The following is a 17,592-nucleotide window of genomic DNA, read 5'->3' on the forward strand; positions in this document are numbered from 1 at the left end:
AACTATCTTGACACACACATGAAATTTTTAGGGTTTTAGCTCCCCACACTAAAATTGTGTGTGAGTGTGTACCTGCATGATTTTTGACGTTCTCTGAATATACTTGAAAGATCACTTGTTGATTTTTATAGTTTTAACAAAGTAATTCTTGAATCAATTACACTTTTAATTATTTTGTACAAAGTGTTTTAATAAGTTCTCTAGCCAGACTAATATGAATGGCATTCTATGGACAAGACAGCACTTTGTTCCGGGTTCACCATCTGAAAACACAAAAGATGTGAGAAATTAAGAAAACAACAATAAAACAAGAATTAAAAAATATAGGCTGACACCAACTTTTGTTAGTCTTACATTTTCAAACACTTTTCAGTGTTTTTATTTCTATTTCTTTTTTCAGTGGTTCAATGCTTCGTCACTTTTCTAAGATCTACATTTGATTGCATGGAGTCGCTGACCAGTATCTCTTTGGTATTAACTCCTCCATTTACTCACTAATTGACGGGTATATACTTTTTGTTTTTTAAAATGATTTATTAAAAATGACCTTCTTCTATTGAATCAATAATCAAAAACTCCCAACAAACAAAACTATAGGGCCAGACGGCTTCACAGGTGAATTCTACCAAACATTTTAAAAGAGTTAATACTTATCTTTCTTAGACTATTCCAAAAAATTGAAGAGGAAAGATCACTCCCAAATTCATTCTACGACGTCATCATCGCCCTTGATACCAAAACCAAAGACATTACAAAAAAAGAAAATTATAGGCCAATACCTCTGATGAACATAGATGCAAACATTCTCAACAAAATATTAGCAAATGAAATTCAACAATACATTAAAAGGATCATACAACATGATCAAGTGGGATTTATTCCAGGGATGCAAGAATGGTTCAATATCTGCAAATCAATCAATGCGATACACCACATTAACAAAATGAAGAACAAAAATCATATGATCATCTCAATAGATGCAGAAAAAGCATTTGACAAAATTCAATACCCATTTATGATAAAAACCTTCAACAAAGTGGGTATAAAGTGAACATACCTCAACATAATAAAAGCCATATATGACAAACTCACAGCTAACATTATACTCAATGGGGAAAGCTGAAAGCTTTTCCTCTAAGATCAGGAACAAGACAAGGATGCCAACTCTTGCCACTCTTATTAAAAAATAGTGTTGGAAGTAGCTAGCTACAGCAATCACACTAGAAAAAGAAATAAAAGCCATCCAAATTGGAAAGAAAGAAGTAAAACTGTCAATATTTGCAGATGACATGATACTATATAGAGAAACCTTAAAGACTCCACCAAAAAAACTATTAGAATTGATCAATAAATTCAGTCAAGTTGCAGGATATAAAATAAATATACAGAAATCAGTTGCATTTCTCTACACTAACAATGAACTCTCAGAGAGATTAAGAAAACAATCTCATTTACAAGTGCATCAAAAAGAATAAAATACCTAGGAATAAATTAAACCAAAGAATTGAAAGATCTATACGCTGAAAACTATAAGACATTGATGAAAGAAATTGAAAATGACACAAATAAATGGAAAGATATGCCATGCACATGGATTGGAAGAATTAATATTGTTAAAATGTCCATACTATTCATAGCAATCTACACATTCAAAGCAATCCTTATCAAAATACCAATGACATTTTTCACAGTACTAGAAGAAATAATCCTAAAATTTGCGTGGAACCACAAAAGACTCTGAATAGCCAAAGCAATCTTCAGCAAGAAGAATAAAGCTGGAGATATGACACTCCCTGATTTCAAAATATACTACAAAGCTATAGCAATTAAAATAGTATGGCACTGGCATAAGAACAGACACATAGATCAGTGGAACAGAATAGAGAGCCCAGAAATAAACTCATGCCTATATGGTCAATTAATTGGGACAAAGGAGGCAAGAATATACAACGGGGAAAAGACAGTCTCCTCAATAAATGGTGTTGGGAAAACTGGAGAGATACATGCAAAAGCATGAAACTAGACCACTTTCTCACACCATACACAAAAATAAACTTAAAATGGATTAAAGACATAAATGTAAGACCTGAAAACATAAAACTCCTAGAAGAAAACCTAGGTAGTAAACCCTTTGACATCAATCTTAGCAATACTTTTTTGGCTATGTCTCCTCAGGCAAGGGCAACAAAAGCAGAAACAAACAAATAGGACTATATCAAACTAAAAACCTTTTGCACAGCGAAGGAAACCATCAACAAAATGAAAAGACAACCTGCTGAATAGGACAATATATTTGCAAATGATATATCCAATAATGGGTTAATATTCAAAATATAGAAAGAACTCATGCAGCTCAATATTGTAAAAACAAACAATCCACTTAAAATATGAGCAGAGGACCTGAATAGACATTTTTGCAAAGAAGACATACATATGGCCAACAGACACATGAGAAGATGCTCAATGTTACTAATCATCAGGGAAATACAAATCAAAATTATAATGAGATATCACCTCACACCTGTCAGAATGGCTATTATGAGAAAGACAACAAATAAGTGTTGGCAAGGGTGTAGAGAAAGGGGTACCCTCATGCAATGTTGGTGGGAATGTAAACTGATGCAGTCATTATGGAAAACAGTATGAAGGTTCCTCAAAAAATTAAAAATAGAACTACATATGATCCAGCAATTCTACTTCTGGGTATTTATCTGAAGAAAACAAAAACACTAATTCTTTTTTTTTAATTTATTTATTTATTTTTTTTTGTGAGGAAGATCAGCCCTGAGCTAACATCCACCCTAATCTTCCTCTTTTTGCTGAGGAAGACTGGCTCTGAGCAAACATCTATTGCCAATCCTCCTTCTTTTTGTTCCCCAAAGCCTCAGTAGATAGTTGTATGTCATAGTTGCACATCCTTCTAGTTGCTGTATGTGGGACGTGGCCTCAGCATGGCCGGAGAAGCAGTGCATCAGTGTGCGCTCAGGATCCGAACCCAGGCCGCCAGTGGCGGAGCATGTGCACTTAACCACTAAGCCACAGGGCCGGCCCCAAAAACACTAATTCAAAAAGATATATGCACCCCTATGTTCATTGCTGCATTATTTACAACAACCAAGATATGGAATCAACCTACGTGTCCATCAATAGATGAATGGATAAAGAAGATGTGGTATATATACACAATGGAATATTACTAAGCCTTAAAAAATGAAATCCTGCCATTTGCAACAATATGGATTAAACTAGAGAGTATTATGCTAAGTGAAATAAGTTAGACAGAAAAAGACAAATACTGTATGATTTCACTTATACGTGGAATCTACAGAAAACAAATGAACAAACAAAACAAAACAGAAGCAGACTTACAGATACAGAGAACAAATATGTGGTTGTCGGCGGGGGGGGGGTGAGGAAGGGTGAAATAGGTGAAAGGAATTAAGAGGTACAAACTTCCAGTCATAAAATAAATAACGTATGAGGATGTAATATAGAGCATAGGGAATATAGTCAACAATATTGTAATAACTTCGTATGATGACTGGTGGTTACTAGTCTTATCAGTGTGATCATTTCATAATGTATATAAACGTCAAATCACTATGTTGCACACCTGAAACTAATACAGTATTTTACGTCAACCATACTTCAATTCAAAAAAATGACCTTCTTCTTACAACTCAAAAAAGTAGTGATAATTTCAGATATTAGAGTAGAAATTCTTTGGAGACTATCAATCTATTGAAAGTTAATCTTGTTATTTATTTGCCTAAGAAATGTAGCCAAAAGAATTCTACTTGGTCATTTAGGTTTAGAGCAGTGCTAACTACTTGAATATTCTTTAAGAAAACAGAGAAAAAGGGCAGACTAGGAAGATCCAAGCTCTTTTCCTCCATGGAAAAATGAAAAAACAATCAGAAATTGGCTGACCTAACCTTATAGGAGCTATGGAAAATAGTCAAAGATTTACAGCAACCAAGGAAATGCCCAATTAAGAAAAAGTCACATTCAAAACAGTAGGAAATTTTGTGGCATTTTTAATTGCTCTTGCCCCACCTTCTTCCTGGTACAGGTGGTCTTGGTCTAAAGGATGCAGCAGCTCAATTCCAAATTTCCTTCCTTGAACCTGAGGAAGCAGAGCAGACATTATTTGCAATGTTCTAAACTGTCTGGAAGCTGCCTGAAGGACTGGTTTCTGTCTTGCCTGACTTAAATCTCAGGCCAGGAAAAGTGGTGGCTATTGCTCGTAAAAGTTGCAAGGGGGCTAAAGAACCACAGATGTCTGGGACAAGATTTTATTGTGGAGACATAAAATAAACCATCAAAGACCCTGAGGAGGAGCTGGAGTGAGATTTTGGGAAATCATTCATTTTTTAATGCATTCATTCAAAAGCAGCCATATATAACCCACCAGCTGGGAAAAAATATTTGCAAACCATATACCTGAAAAGGGATTAATTTCCATAATATATAAAGAACTCACACAACTGAACAACAAAAAACCAAAGAACCCAATCAAAAAATGTGTAGAGGAAATGAAAAGACACTTCTCCAAAGAAGATGTACCAATGGCCAATAGGCACATGAAAAGATGCTCAACATCACTAATCATCAGGGAAATGCAAATCAAAACCACACTAATATATCATCTTACACTCTTTGGAATGGCTATAATCACCAAGACAAAAAACAACAAATGCTGGAGAGGCTGTGGAGAAATGGGAACGCTAATCCACTGCTGCTGGGAATGCAAACTGGTGCTGCCTCTGTGGAAAACAGTATGGAGATTCCTCAAGAAATTTAAAATAGAAATACCTCATGACCTAGCTATCCCACTACTGGGTATCTACCCAACGAACCTGAAATCAGCAGTCCAAAGAGGCTTATGCACCACTATGTTCATCGCAGCATTATTCACTATAGCCAAGACATGGAAGCAACCCAAGTGCCCCTTGACTGATGATTGGATAAAGAAGATGGTGTGTGTATATATATATATATATATATATACACACACATACACACACACCATGGAATACTACTCAGCCATAAAAAAAGACAAAATCGTCCCATTTGCAACAACATGGATTGATCTGGAGGGTATTATGTTAAGTGAAATAAGCCAGAAAGAGAAAGACAAACAGTGCATGATTTCACTCATATGTGGAAGATAAACCAACAAACAGACAGATAGAACCGTTTGGTGGTTACCAGGGGCTAGGGGGGTGGGGGTGGGAACAAGGGGTGGAGGGATGCAGTTATATGGTGACTGACAAACAATAATGTACAACAAAAATTTCACAATAAAAAAAATTCAATTGACAAAAAAAATACAGCAGCCATATATACAGGGGAATGGAGGAAGCCAAATGCAGACCAGAGTTTCATGCATGTTAAGAAAATACCTGAGAAGACCTTAAGATTTTACCTCAGGCTCATCCCTAGGCTCAGAGCAAGCCAAGTTAATCAGTGAAGAACTGCTTCACCACAAAGTCTATCTGCAAAGACAAAGAAAGGTGGTTGTTTTTTTAAACACCCAATTTTCCATAAAAAGAAATCATAAATCATACAATGAAACAGGAAATCATAATCCATTCAAAGGAAGAAAATAAACTGGCAGAAATTGTACCTGAGGAAGCACAGATATCAGACTTAATAGACAAAGACTTTAAAATAGCTGTCTTAAATATGCTCAGGGGCTGGCCCTGTGGCTTAGCAGTTATGTGCGTGCGCTCCGCGGCACAGGTTCAGATCCTGGGCACGCACCAATGCACCACTTGTCCGGCCATGCTGAGGCAGTGTCCCACATACAGCAACTAGAAGGATGTGCAACTATGACATATGGCTGTCTACTGGGGCTTTGGGGAGAAAAAGGGGAAAAAAAGGAGGAGGATTGGCAATAGATGTTAGCTCAGGGCTGGTCTTCCTCAGCAAAAAGAGGAGGATTGGCATGGATGTTAGCTCAGAGCCGGTCTTCCTCAGCAAAAAGAGGAGGATTGGCATGGATGTTAGCTCAGGGCTACACTTCCTCACAAAAAAAAACTATATGCTCAAAGAGTTGCAGAAAAACAAGAAAAAAGAATTAAAAGAAATCAGGAAAATGACATACAGAAAATAAGAATGTCTACAAAGTGATAGATATTGTTAAAAAACAAACAGAAATTATGGAGTTGAAAAATACAGTAACTGAACTGAAAAATTCAATTGAGAGATTTAACAGTAGATTTAATGAACAGAACACAGAATCACTGAACTTGAACACAGGACAATAGAAATTATCATGTCAGAGGGGCAGAATGATAGAGTGAAGAAAAATGACAGAGCCTAAGGGACATTTGGGATTCCATCAAGAGGACCAATATTTGCATTAAAAGAAGTCCCAGAAGGAGAAGAAAAAGAGAAAGGGATAGATAGATTACTTGAAGAAATATTGGCCAAAAACTTCCCAAATTTGAGGAAAGATATGAACCTATAAATACAAGAAACTCAATGAATTATAAGTAGGATAAATCCAAGAGACTCACATCAAGATACATTATAATGAAACCGTCAAAAGCCAAAGATGAAGACAGAATCTTGAAAGAAGAAGACAGAAATGATTCATCTTATACAAGGAATCCCCAATAAGATCATCAGCTGATTTATCAGCAGAAACCTTAGAGGCCAGAAGGCATTAGCAGAATATATTTAAAGTGCTAAAACAACTATTAACAGAGAATTCTCTATCTGGTAAAACTGTCCTTCAAAAATCAGAGAGAAATTAAGACATTTCCTGGTAAACAAAAGCCAAGAGAATCCGTTTACAGTAGACCTGCCCTACAAGAAGTACTTAAGGGAGTCCTTCAAGTTGAAATGAATGGACACTAGATGGTAACTCAAAGCTATATGAAAATATAAACGTCTCTGGCAAAGCTAAATACATGAGCAAATTTTAAAAAACAAGTATTATTGTACTTTTAATTTGTAACTTCACTCTTGATTTTCTACAGATAAGAGACAAAGATATAAAAATACTTATAAATATATGATAATGACTATACAATGTATAAAGATGCCTTTTGAGACATCAACAACATAAAGTGATGAGGCGAGAGCTGTATATGAGTAGAGTTTTTGTATGCAATTGAAGTTAAGTTGGTATCAATTCACATTAGGTTGTTATAATTTTAAGTAGTTATATGTAGTCCCCATAAAGAAATTATCTATAGAATGTACATGAAAGACAATGAGAAAGGAATCTAAATGTCTCACTACAAAATCAATAAACACACAAAAGGGGGTAATAGAAGAAATGAGGGGCAAAAAACTATAAGATGTAGAAAACAAATAAAACAGCAAAAGTAAGTCCTTCATTATCAATATTTACCTTAAATAAAAGTGAATTAAGTGTAAACTCCCCAACCAAAAGACATAGATTGGCAAAATGGATAAAAAACAAAAACCATGATCCAATTACATGCGGTCTACAAGAGAATCACTTTAAATATAAAGACACAAGTAGGTTGAAAGTGAAACGATGGAAAAAGATATTCCATGCATATAGTAGCCAAAGTACACATAGTAGTGTACGGGGATAGGTACACTAATATCAAACAAAATAGACTGCAAGTCAAAAACTTTTACAAGAGACAAAATAAAAGGATCTAATGGATTGATAAAAGGGTCAACTAACCAAGAAGATATAACAATGATGAACATGTATACACCAAACATCAGCACTCCAAAAGGTATGGCACACACATTGATAGAATTAAAGGGAGAAAGAAACATTTCTGCAATAATAGTTGCAGACTTTAATACTCTACTTTCAATAATAGATAAAACATCTAGACACACAATCAATAAAGAATTAGAAGACTTGAAAAACACCATAAATCAATTGGGCCTAACAGACATATACAGAACACTCACAGAACAACAGCAAAATACACATTTTTCTCAAGTATACATTCTCCAGGATAGACCATATGTTAGGCCAAAAAGCAAGTCTTAATAAATTTAAAAAGATTGAAATTATACAAAGTATCTTTTCCAATCACAATGAAATGAAACTAGAAATCAGTAACAGAAATAAAACTGAAAAATTCATAAATATTTGGAAATTAAACACACTTAAACAACCACACAAACAACTAATGGGCCAAAGAAGAAATTAGGAAATATCTTGAGACAAATGAAAACAAAAATACAACATACCTAAAACTCATGCAATGCAGCATAAGCAGCGTTAAGAAGGAAATTTATAGCTGTAGATGCTCACATTAAAAAAGAAGAGAGATCTCAAATAAATAATCTAACTTTACAACTTAAGGAACAAGAAAAAGAATAAACTAAATCCAAAGCTAGAAGAAAGAAAGAAATAATGATTTAAGTGAAGATTAATAGAGAATAGAAAAGCAACAAAAAAATCAATGAAACCAAAAGTATTCTCCTTTGTAAAGATCAACAAAATTGACTAACCTTTAGCTAGAATAACTAAGAAAAAAGGAAAGACTCAAACTACTGAAATCAGAAATGAAATTGGGAATATTATGACCCATTTTAAAAAAATCAAAAAGATTGTAATAGAATGATATGTATACTTATGTGCCAACACATTGGATAATCTAGATGAAATGGACAAATTCCTAGAAATACGCGACCTATCAAGACCTAATCATGAAGAAATGGAAACTGAATAGACCCATAATTAGTAAAAAAATTAATGAATAATTTTAAAAAACCTCCCAATAAAGATAATCCTTGGACTACATAGCTTCATCGGTGAATTCTACCAAATATTTAAAGAAGATATAACACCAATCCTTCTCAAACTCTTCCGAAAAATGGAGGAGGAGGGAACACTTTTGAACTTATTCTATGAGGCCAGCATTACCATCATACCAACGCTAGACAAAGACAATACAAGAGAACTACAGACCAATATCCCTTACGAATATTGATGTAAAAATTTTCAACAAAATACTAGTAAACTAAATCCAGCAGCATATTAAAAAGATTATACATTATAACCAAGAGGAATTATTCCTATAGGAATAATTTACATATATATATGAAAAGTTGAAAATAGCCACATGAAGTGTTTCTTGGACTGCCTATTAATACTATAAGTCTCTATTAACAAAAGTTGTCTCACTACTCAGTAGACGGACCGTTACAAGAACTCAAATCACATCACCTCTAAACACAGGAATACCCAATGCCTCTCTACAAAACAGAAATTAATTTTCTAGAATAATTATCAACTTATTACTATAGAGCATGGGTCAATGGTGACTTCTCAAATGTGAAATCAGTGTATAGAATCTTATTAATGACCATTTTAACACATTAAGAACTCACTCCTGGCTATATAATCAAAGGATAGGTTCATTTATTTTTAGGTTAATGATTTTAAAAACCAATACTGTACTCCATCTTATTTTTCATAAATGAAAACATCTCATCAGAAATAGCCCTTTTCCCAATAAACTTCCTGAATTTGATAATGCCTACAAAAGCAACCTTTCATTGTTTCTCTTCCCTCCCTCATTAAAAAACATATGGTTCAAGCATTCACCAGATAGTAAAGTAGAATTATCCTCTCCCATGTTAATATTCACATAGGCAACTTAACCAATAGAGAATGTTACTGACTCTACCCTTAACTTCACAAAAATCCAGGAGAAAATGAAATGGAATGAAACAATGACCATTGGTCTTTTATGTGTTTATATTGTCTGTCCGAGTAAATGCAGTATTCAAAAGATGTCTGTTAATTCTTAGTGCTATACTTTAGAGACCATCTTTTCCCCATTTGATGTCCCTGGCTCCCTTATCAAATATTAGTTGACCGTATAAATGCTAACTTCATTTTCAGGGAGCTGAACTTGTATTAAAAAATATATTCTTTTAGCCCACAACACACGAGTACCAGATTAATGATTAATCAAATGTCATAATGCGTATGTTCTATTTTACTTTAGCTGGTCTTTATCATCATATACTTTATTATTTATCCAGAGATAAAATATCCCCCAGTGTTTGTTACCTTTCCAATGTGTCTTGAGATGATATATAGCTTTCATATAACTTTGTTGACATTTGGTATTATTAATTGCTCTGTCATCAATTGGATCTTTTATTTCCCCCAAAGATCACATCATCTATTTAAAGCAATGGATAGAATATCTATTGAAAGAGCATTCTTTGGGATATTTTGTTTCTAAACTGACATTGTATCCGACAAATATTACTATTACATAAGGAGGTAAGAAAAGAAAAGTTACATTGTCTGTCATAATTTATTTGTACTAACTTGAGCTTTCATCCATCCCAAAGATATATCACAAAGATTGAGCTTCTACCACAAAGAACGTCTTAGGGGTGACAAGAATTAACTAAATGTGGAGAAGACATGGTCTTGTCTCTCTTGGTTCTTCCAATGCTGTGGTACAGATTCTATGAATACCGCACATGTAGTGCTAATGACAGGTACATACAAAAAAAAAAAAAAAAGAGGTTGACAGTGTTAAAGCAACTAAGTCACTTTTTTCCATTCCGCAATAAAAATACCAAGTGGATTTTTGGCAGAATTAATTATGAGTTGACTGGCCAATTGAATCCATCTAAATAGTTGCTCTAGTAAGCATGCATGCACAGAATCATAGATAAAAATGCACATACAGCACTAATAGGAAAATTAGAGTGACCAGAAACAAGAAGACATAGGTTCCTTGGATAATCACTTATTTTCTATAACTGTTTCCTCCTCAATTAAATGAAGATAATATTCTGTACCTTGAATACTACTCAAGATTGTCAGATTCACAGAAAAAAACAGATGTGAAACAATTTTGTGTACTTCTGTTTTGAAGCACTTTATAAAAGTGCTGGGTTTCACTTTTAGTTTGTTTTACTTTACACAGCAAATAGATGTATATACACCAATGATTTTAAATAAATTTTTTCCCTGAAATTATGCATTTAAAGAGTGTTGGCATCATGGAGGATGTGATATTTCAGTCATTCTCTGTTCAGTCGTCTGTTAAGTAAAAGGCAGAATATTCATGCATTTATTTGATAAATATTTATTGAGCACCTACTAAGTGCCAGACATTGTTCTAGGTGCAGGGGATACAGAAATGAATAAAAAGGACAAATCCCTGTTTTTGTGGTCCTCAAATTCTAGTAGAGAAAGACAGACGATAAACAAAATAACCATTAAATTATATAGTATGTTGGTAATTAGCGCTATGGAGAAAAAATAAATCAGGTAAGGGAATAATGAGGGCTGAGGTGAATGTTTTCAATTTTGAATAGGATGGTCAGGGAAGATTTCATTGAAAGCTTTTGATATTGGAGCAATACCTTAAGAAGATGAAGGAGTAAGCCCATGCAGATAGCTGGGGAAATAAAGTTCTAGGTAGAGGAAACAGAGTGTGCAAAAGCCCTTGAGTAGGAGAATTTTCCAGGGACAGCACCAAGATCAGGGCAATTGTAGTAAGACAGCAATAGGGAAAATATTTAATGATGAAGTTGGAAAGGTAACAGAAAGCCATATTGTTTAGGAATTTATAGGCCAATATATTCAATTTATAGGAATGTATGGCTTCAGCATTTCTTCTGAGTGACATGGGGAGCCACTGGAGTGTTTATGTTTTAAAAGAATCAATCCAGGGGCCGGCCCCGTGGCTTAGAAGTTAAGTGTGCCTGCTCCACTACTGGTGGCCCGCGTTCGGATCCTGCACGCGCACCGACACACAGCTTGTCCGGCCATGCTGAGGTGACGTCCCACATACAACAACTAAGAAGGACGTGCAACTATGACATACAACTATCTACTGGGGCTTTGGGGAGGAAAAGGGAAAAAAAGGAGGAGGATTGGCATGGATGTTAGCTCAGAGCTGATCTTCCTCACAAAAAAAAAAGAAAAAAAAGAATCTGGCTATTATGTTGTGTGAATAGAATGGAGATGAGGAGCAAGAGGGAAAGAAGGGAGAACAGTTACGGTGATATTGTAATCATCCAAGGCTGAGATGATGGTGATTCAGATGTTGGCAACAGTGGAAGTGGTGAGAATGGCCACAGTCAAGATATTTTTTGAGAGTAGAGCCAACAAGAGAATTTACTGACACACTGGCTTATGGGGTGTGAGTGAGAGAGAGGAGTTGAGAGTGTCTCCAGGATTTCTTTTCTTAAGTACTGGAAAGATGCAGATTTAATAATAGACAGGAAAGATAGTAGTAGAAAGAAAATTATTATTTTCAGATGAGGAGATATGAAGAGTTTGGTTTTAGACGTCTTAATTTTAGATGCATATTAGATACACAATGAGAGATGGCAACTTGGCAGTTGTATATATGACGCTGGAGTTCAAGAAAGTGTTCCTAGCCGGACATATGGATTCTGGATTCATCAATATATCAATATTTTTTAAAGCAATGGGGCAGGATGAGACCACTAACAGAGTGATTGTGCATAGAGAAAACAAGATGTCCAAGCCCTGAGCCCTGGGACACTCCAAAGTTAAGAGGTTATGGGGATGAGGGTAATGAGAAAAGACTAAAAAGGATCAGATCATTAGATAAGAGAAAATTCGTGAGCTTTCTGGACCCACAAGCCGAATGAAGATGTTTAGGGAGTGTAGGTGTTCAACCATGTCAAATGGAATATATACTCTATACCATATATGTTACTTATAGTCTAAGAAGTATGGCATAAATTACCAGAGATGATAAATTCATGATAATAATACTAATACTAACTTATTTTATTGAGTATTTTCTATGTAACAGACACTATAAATAGTGCTTTACATGCACAATCTATATGCATGTAATTCTTACAACAACATCACAGTGGTGTAGATACAATTATTACTTGAATTTCAGAGATAGTTAAAATTATCTCTAGAAATCGATATTCTCATCTTCAATTTTTACTCTAAAACAGTTCTAATGAGCTCTCAGATCTAATGAACTTATTTTTTTCTTTAGACTGCCTTTTTTTTTAGCTTTTTTTTTTGAAGATTGACCCTGAGCTAACATCTGTTGCCAATCTTCCTCCTTTTTACCTTTTTTCTCCCCGAAGCCCCTGTAGATAGTCATATGTCATAGTTGTACATCCTTCTAGTTGATCTATGTGGGAAGCTGCCTCAGCATGGCTTGATAAGCAGTTCATAGATCCACGCCCAGGATCTGAACCGGCGAACCACGGCCCCCAAAGTGGAGTGCACAAAATTAAGCACTATGCCACCGGGGGGCCACTCTAATGAACTTATTTTTAATAACAAACATGTCATGACGTTTCCTTTAATATGCCGAAATTAAGTTCATATTTAATATAAACTATGTACACACATAATTAAATCTCAATATAATGCCTCATATATAACTTAAAGGAGAATTTAAAAATTATATTATAGTAAAATGATGCATTTCAATATGTAGATACTAGGACTCAACTACAAAAGATGACACAATGAAGTAGTTCAATGATTGTACCTGTATATAGCATCACCACGAATGTGACAGCTAAAAATGGAAACCAATTCAGGAACATTGAATTGCCAATTGAAGTACCATGTAATTTTCTGAATGATGGGCAAGTCTTGATAAGTTCTAAACAAACCAATGTACAATGTACATTATTCTCTCAATGATTTCCTCAATTCACGTGCTAGCTGCAGTATTAAAAAATTGTGTTTATTAAAATCAATCATAACGAATTTGTACGTATGTATCATGGAGTAAGGTTCTAGGCTCACAGAGTTTTCCAGGCTCAGATACTCACTTGGCTCAGATAATATCACTCATAGGAATGTCTAAGGGACATTCAAAAGTTGTTCAAGACACAGGACCATTTTCTGTGGTTCCTGATCATTGCATCCCTTGCTCCTGCTCACTAAATGCCAGTGGAGCCCACTCCCCACACTTGTCATGACTTGAAATTATCCCCTCAAATTTTCTAAATAATCTCCAGGGGTCAGTGTCATTTCTTTTGAGATCTGCTGGTCTAAAATATGCTCTTCTTCTTTGTACTCTCTCTCCCATGCGAATGAGTCATAGAGGGTATTACAGCTAAAAAGACATTAACTCAGCCAATCAGAAGTGTTACAATAATAAATTCAAAATAAAGTTTTGAAACAAATGTTTCATGGTTTATAGCTCAGAATGTAAAGAGCATACATTTCTCCATAGCTGAAAGCATCAAAAACTAGTCTCACCAGGGCATTCCACCAAAATATTTATTTGCCATCACACAGACCCATCCTAGGAAAAAGCCAAATAAACCATCAACGTAGAGCAAAATTACTTGTATTTTTTTCTAGAGATTCATAAATTATTTATTTTATAAGCAAAAACAGTAAGAGAAGCACCTTAGGTGAGTGGTACCAACAATATTTTGATTGTTTCGTGTACTGGAACTAAGCAAATTAATCTTATTTTAAAAACTTCTGAATTGGAGATGGGGTGAAAACCTCTAATTTTATATGCTGAATATCAGAGATAAAGTTCTAATGTCATAAAGATTCACTGAATTGAAAGGCCATGCTAAATTAAATTTTTTTAAGTTTGCTTTTACTCCTAGTTGTTTTTTTTTAATGAGTCAGTAACAATATGGATAGTTCTGCAAAGTACACATCTAAAAAGCTGATTATGCCAAGATCCATGATTATCTAGAGGAAAGAGGTATTCCAAACAAAGGCTTTCTTTTTAAAGCATTCATTATCTCTTTTTTCTTGATACTATCTTGGATCAACACATCCAAATGTTCTACCTTATATAACTGTCAGGATTTAGATGGTTTGCAATTTGAGACATATTTCTAAGAGGTGCCACTTTCAGTGTACTAAATACTGACATCATCAATAGCAAAGCATAGATGACATTTGATCTAGCCAACCTAGCTGTTATTTTTCTGACTCAAGCTAGAAGCTGCATGGCTCCCATTCTCACCCCTACTCTTAAATCTTGACGTTGTTCCATGAAGTTTTGGAGAAGTACTAGGTCTTCTGTCCTCCAGGATGACCCTGGATGACAGAGTGAAGGAAAACCTCATTAATAGAACTATGGGATTGATAAAGGGGCCTTAGCTGGGAAAAAGAAAAGGCATTTTCTTTTAGATCCAATGAATGACATTGGACTATTCAAGCAATGATATCCAGTACACAGGTGGAGATGCAAAACTAATGCTTGTGAGGAAGATCAAAGCTAGAAGCCAAAAGCAGAGATATGATAGTTGAGACCACAGGCATAATAAGGATGCTGAAAGAGAGTGGAATATAATGACAAGAATAACTCATACAGTTTTGGCTCATCATATTTTTAAGAAGATATAAATTATCTGGGAAAGTATTTTGGAATAGTAAAAGCTAATGTTCAAATAATAGAGTCAAATCCTCTGAGGAAACTTAATATGAAAATTGAGTTGTTTTGCTCTGGAGAAGGGGTGACATTCCATTTCAATTAAATTGAATAGCCTTCATGAGAAAGATGCTGATCAATTTTTTGTATGTGATTCATGTTGGAAGATACCTGAAAAGATATGTATGGGCTAAAGTTGAAATTGTTTATACACAATAAAAAAAAGCCTCAAATATTACTATGATAAAACATGGGAAACAATAAACAGCAGAGCCCATGAAATCTGTTTCTTAGAGGGCATCAGAAAGAAAACAGATAATGATCTGTCTTAGGTAGTTGGAATCAGGTCCCCATAACCAATCATGCTCCTTTCTATCTCTAAGGTTCTAGCATTCTTTCTCCTTCCCCTCTTCTCTCTAATTACTTACTCCCTCAGTATTTTTGACAATGAGAGTACTTCTATGCACAGGAAAATAGTTTTGTCTTCATATAAGTTTTTGTTTAGTATACATATTATATTTCTATAGGATACTGATGCAGAATTCATAATCTGTCTGCTTTATCATGATAGATGGAAAACCAAAAGATGGGTTGATAGGAAAATTATGACTTTTTCATCTACTAGCTATGCAAATGTTCGGTTAAGGAAGAGTAACTTCTAAAAATTAACATGTTTGAATGCACAAAAGTTCACTTTTTGAGGGGTCAGAAGTGTTTCCGGGATGGCTTATTGAAGTTTAACACTTTTACCCTAATAAATTCAAATATGTTTCCTGAATACTTTGAATTGAATATTCAATTTAGATTATCTGGTTATCATACATGAAATAGGTACCAACAGAATAGAAGTGTGTGCTGGAAACCTAGTACAGGGTGAATAAGCCATTTCCATATAGAGTTGCTATAGTTTAACAAAAAGCATAATAAAGCTTCAGACATTGGCCTAGTTCCACTTGGCAAGCTTATGACCTTTAAGTCACCTTTAAGTTACCTATAAGGCAACACTAGTCCTGCTTTGCTATGCACAGATTTAATGGCAGGTAATGTTTCAAAGTTCTATTTTTACTTTCAAACATGCAACAGGAATTTTGATTGTGCTTTCTGCAAAGCTTTAATAAAGATTTAATACTAATTTGTTGCTTTTTCTCTGCAATAAGGGAGACAAGACCATTTTCTCGGCTACCTTGTTTTCTTGCATCACGAATTCCCAGCAATTAACATGAATTAGCAAACTATTCTTGAACTTATTAAAATGTGTTCTTACCTCAAAGAGATAATTAAATTCCAAGCTAGCAGTAATCTCTATTGAAAAGTTAACTTCAAGCATGAAATACACTTCTTTAAAAAATGTCTTAAAACCATCTTTGGGAAATATACTGGGAATGCATGTGAAAGCTTTCTAATATCTATTTGTTTGTTTTTTTCAAGATAACCCAACATCTACTCAATTTGAATGAAAAAGTCAACTTTCTCCTTAAAATGAGCTTTGTCATATGGATATTCTAAGCTGCATCTTATGACATATTAAAGATACTGTTTTCCATTAGAGGAAAGATCTCCTCTCTCAATACCCAACCAAGACACATTAAAACAGGCCTTTTATGATTATAGCTATAAACAAAATGAATCCCAGAATGTTTAACAATGTATAAATGAATAATAGACTGAGCTTATAAAGTATTTAATTGAACTATCCAGAAAAATAAGAAAAGAAAAATAAACCCAACTGAAAAATAAACTGAACTGAAAATGCCATTTACCAAATGTATACCTGCTTACAACCTGCAAAGGAATTACTGAGATTCATCGGAGGTGACATTTTATGGGGAGGGTGCATTTGTGCTAAAGAATCCAGGGCTAGTCTTATTGAATTCATATATTTCAGTTAAACCAATGACATTGGATCTAGTTGAAAAGGCTTTTGAGATTACTCCCTCTAAACACTAAGGCCAAATTCAATGTAAATGATGTCATTTAATACCTGCCAATGATATAAAGTCTGAGAATGCAGGTATTGACAGCCCCATTTGATTGAAACTGCATTTTTTAGTGAGTCTCAAATGTGCTGTAAAAAATAATCTGTGCTAAGATGATAGTGATAGCATTTATGTTCTGGTCCATATATCCAGTGAGGCGTAGTCAAATAAATTCATTGTTTGACAGTTCCAATTGTTCTCTTTCTCAATATGGGTTGACTCAATAGCTGGCTATGAATACCTTAAAATTTCCCTCAACGTAAGGATTA

The sequence above is a fragment of the Ceratotherium simum genome, chromosome X (assembly GCF_057802395.1).
Source record: "Ceratotherium simum simum isolate JZ-2026a chromosome X, ASM5780239v1, whole genome shotgun sequence".
Taxonomy (NCBI): domain Eukaryota; kingdom Metazoa; phylum Chordata; class Mammalia; order Perissodactyla; family Rhinocerotidae; genus Ceratotherium; species Ceratotherium simum.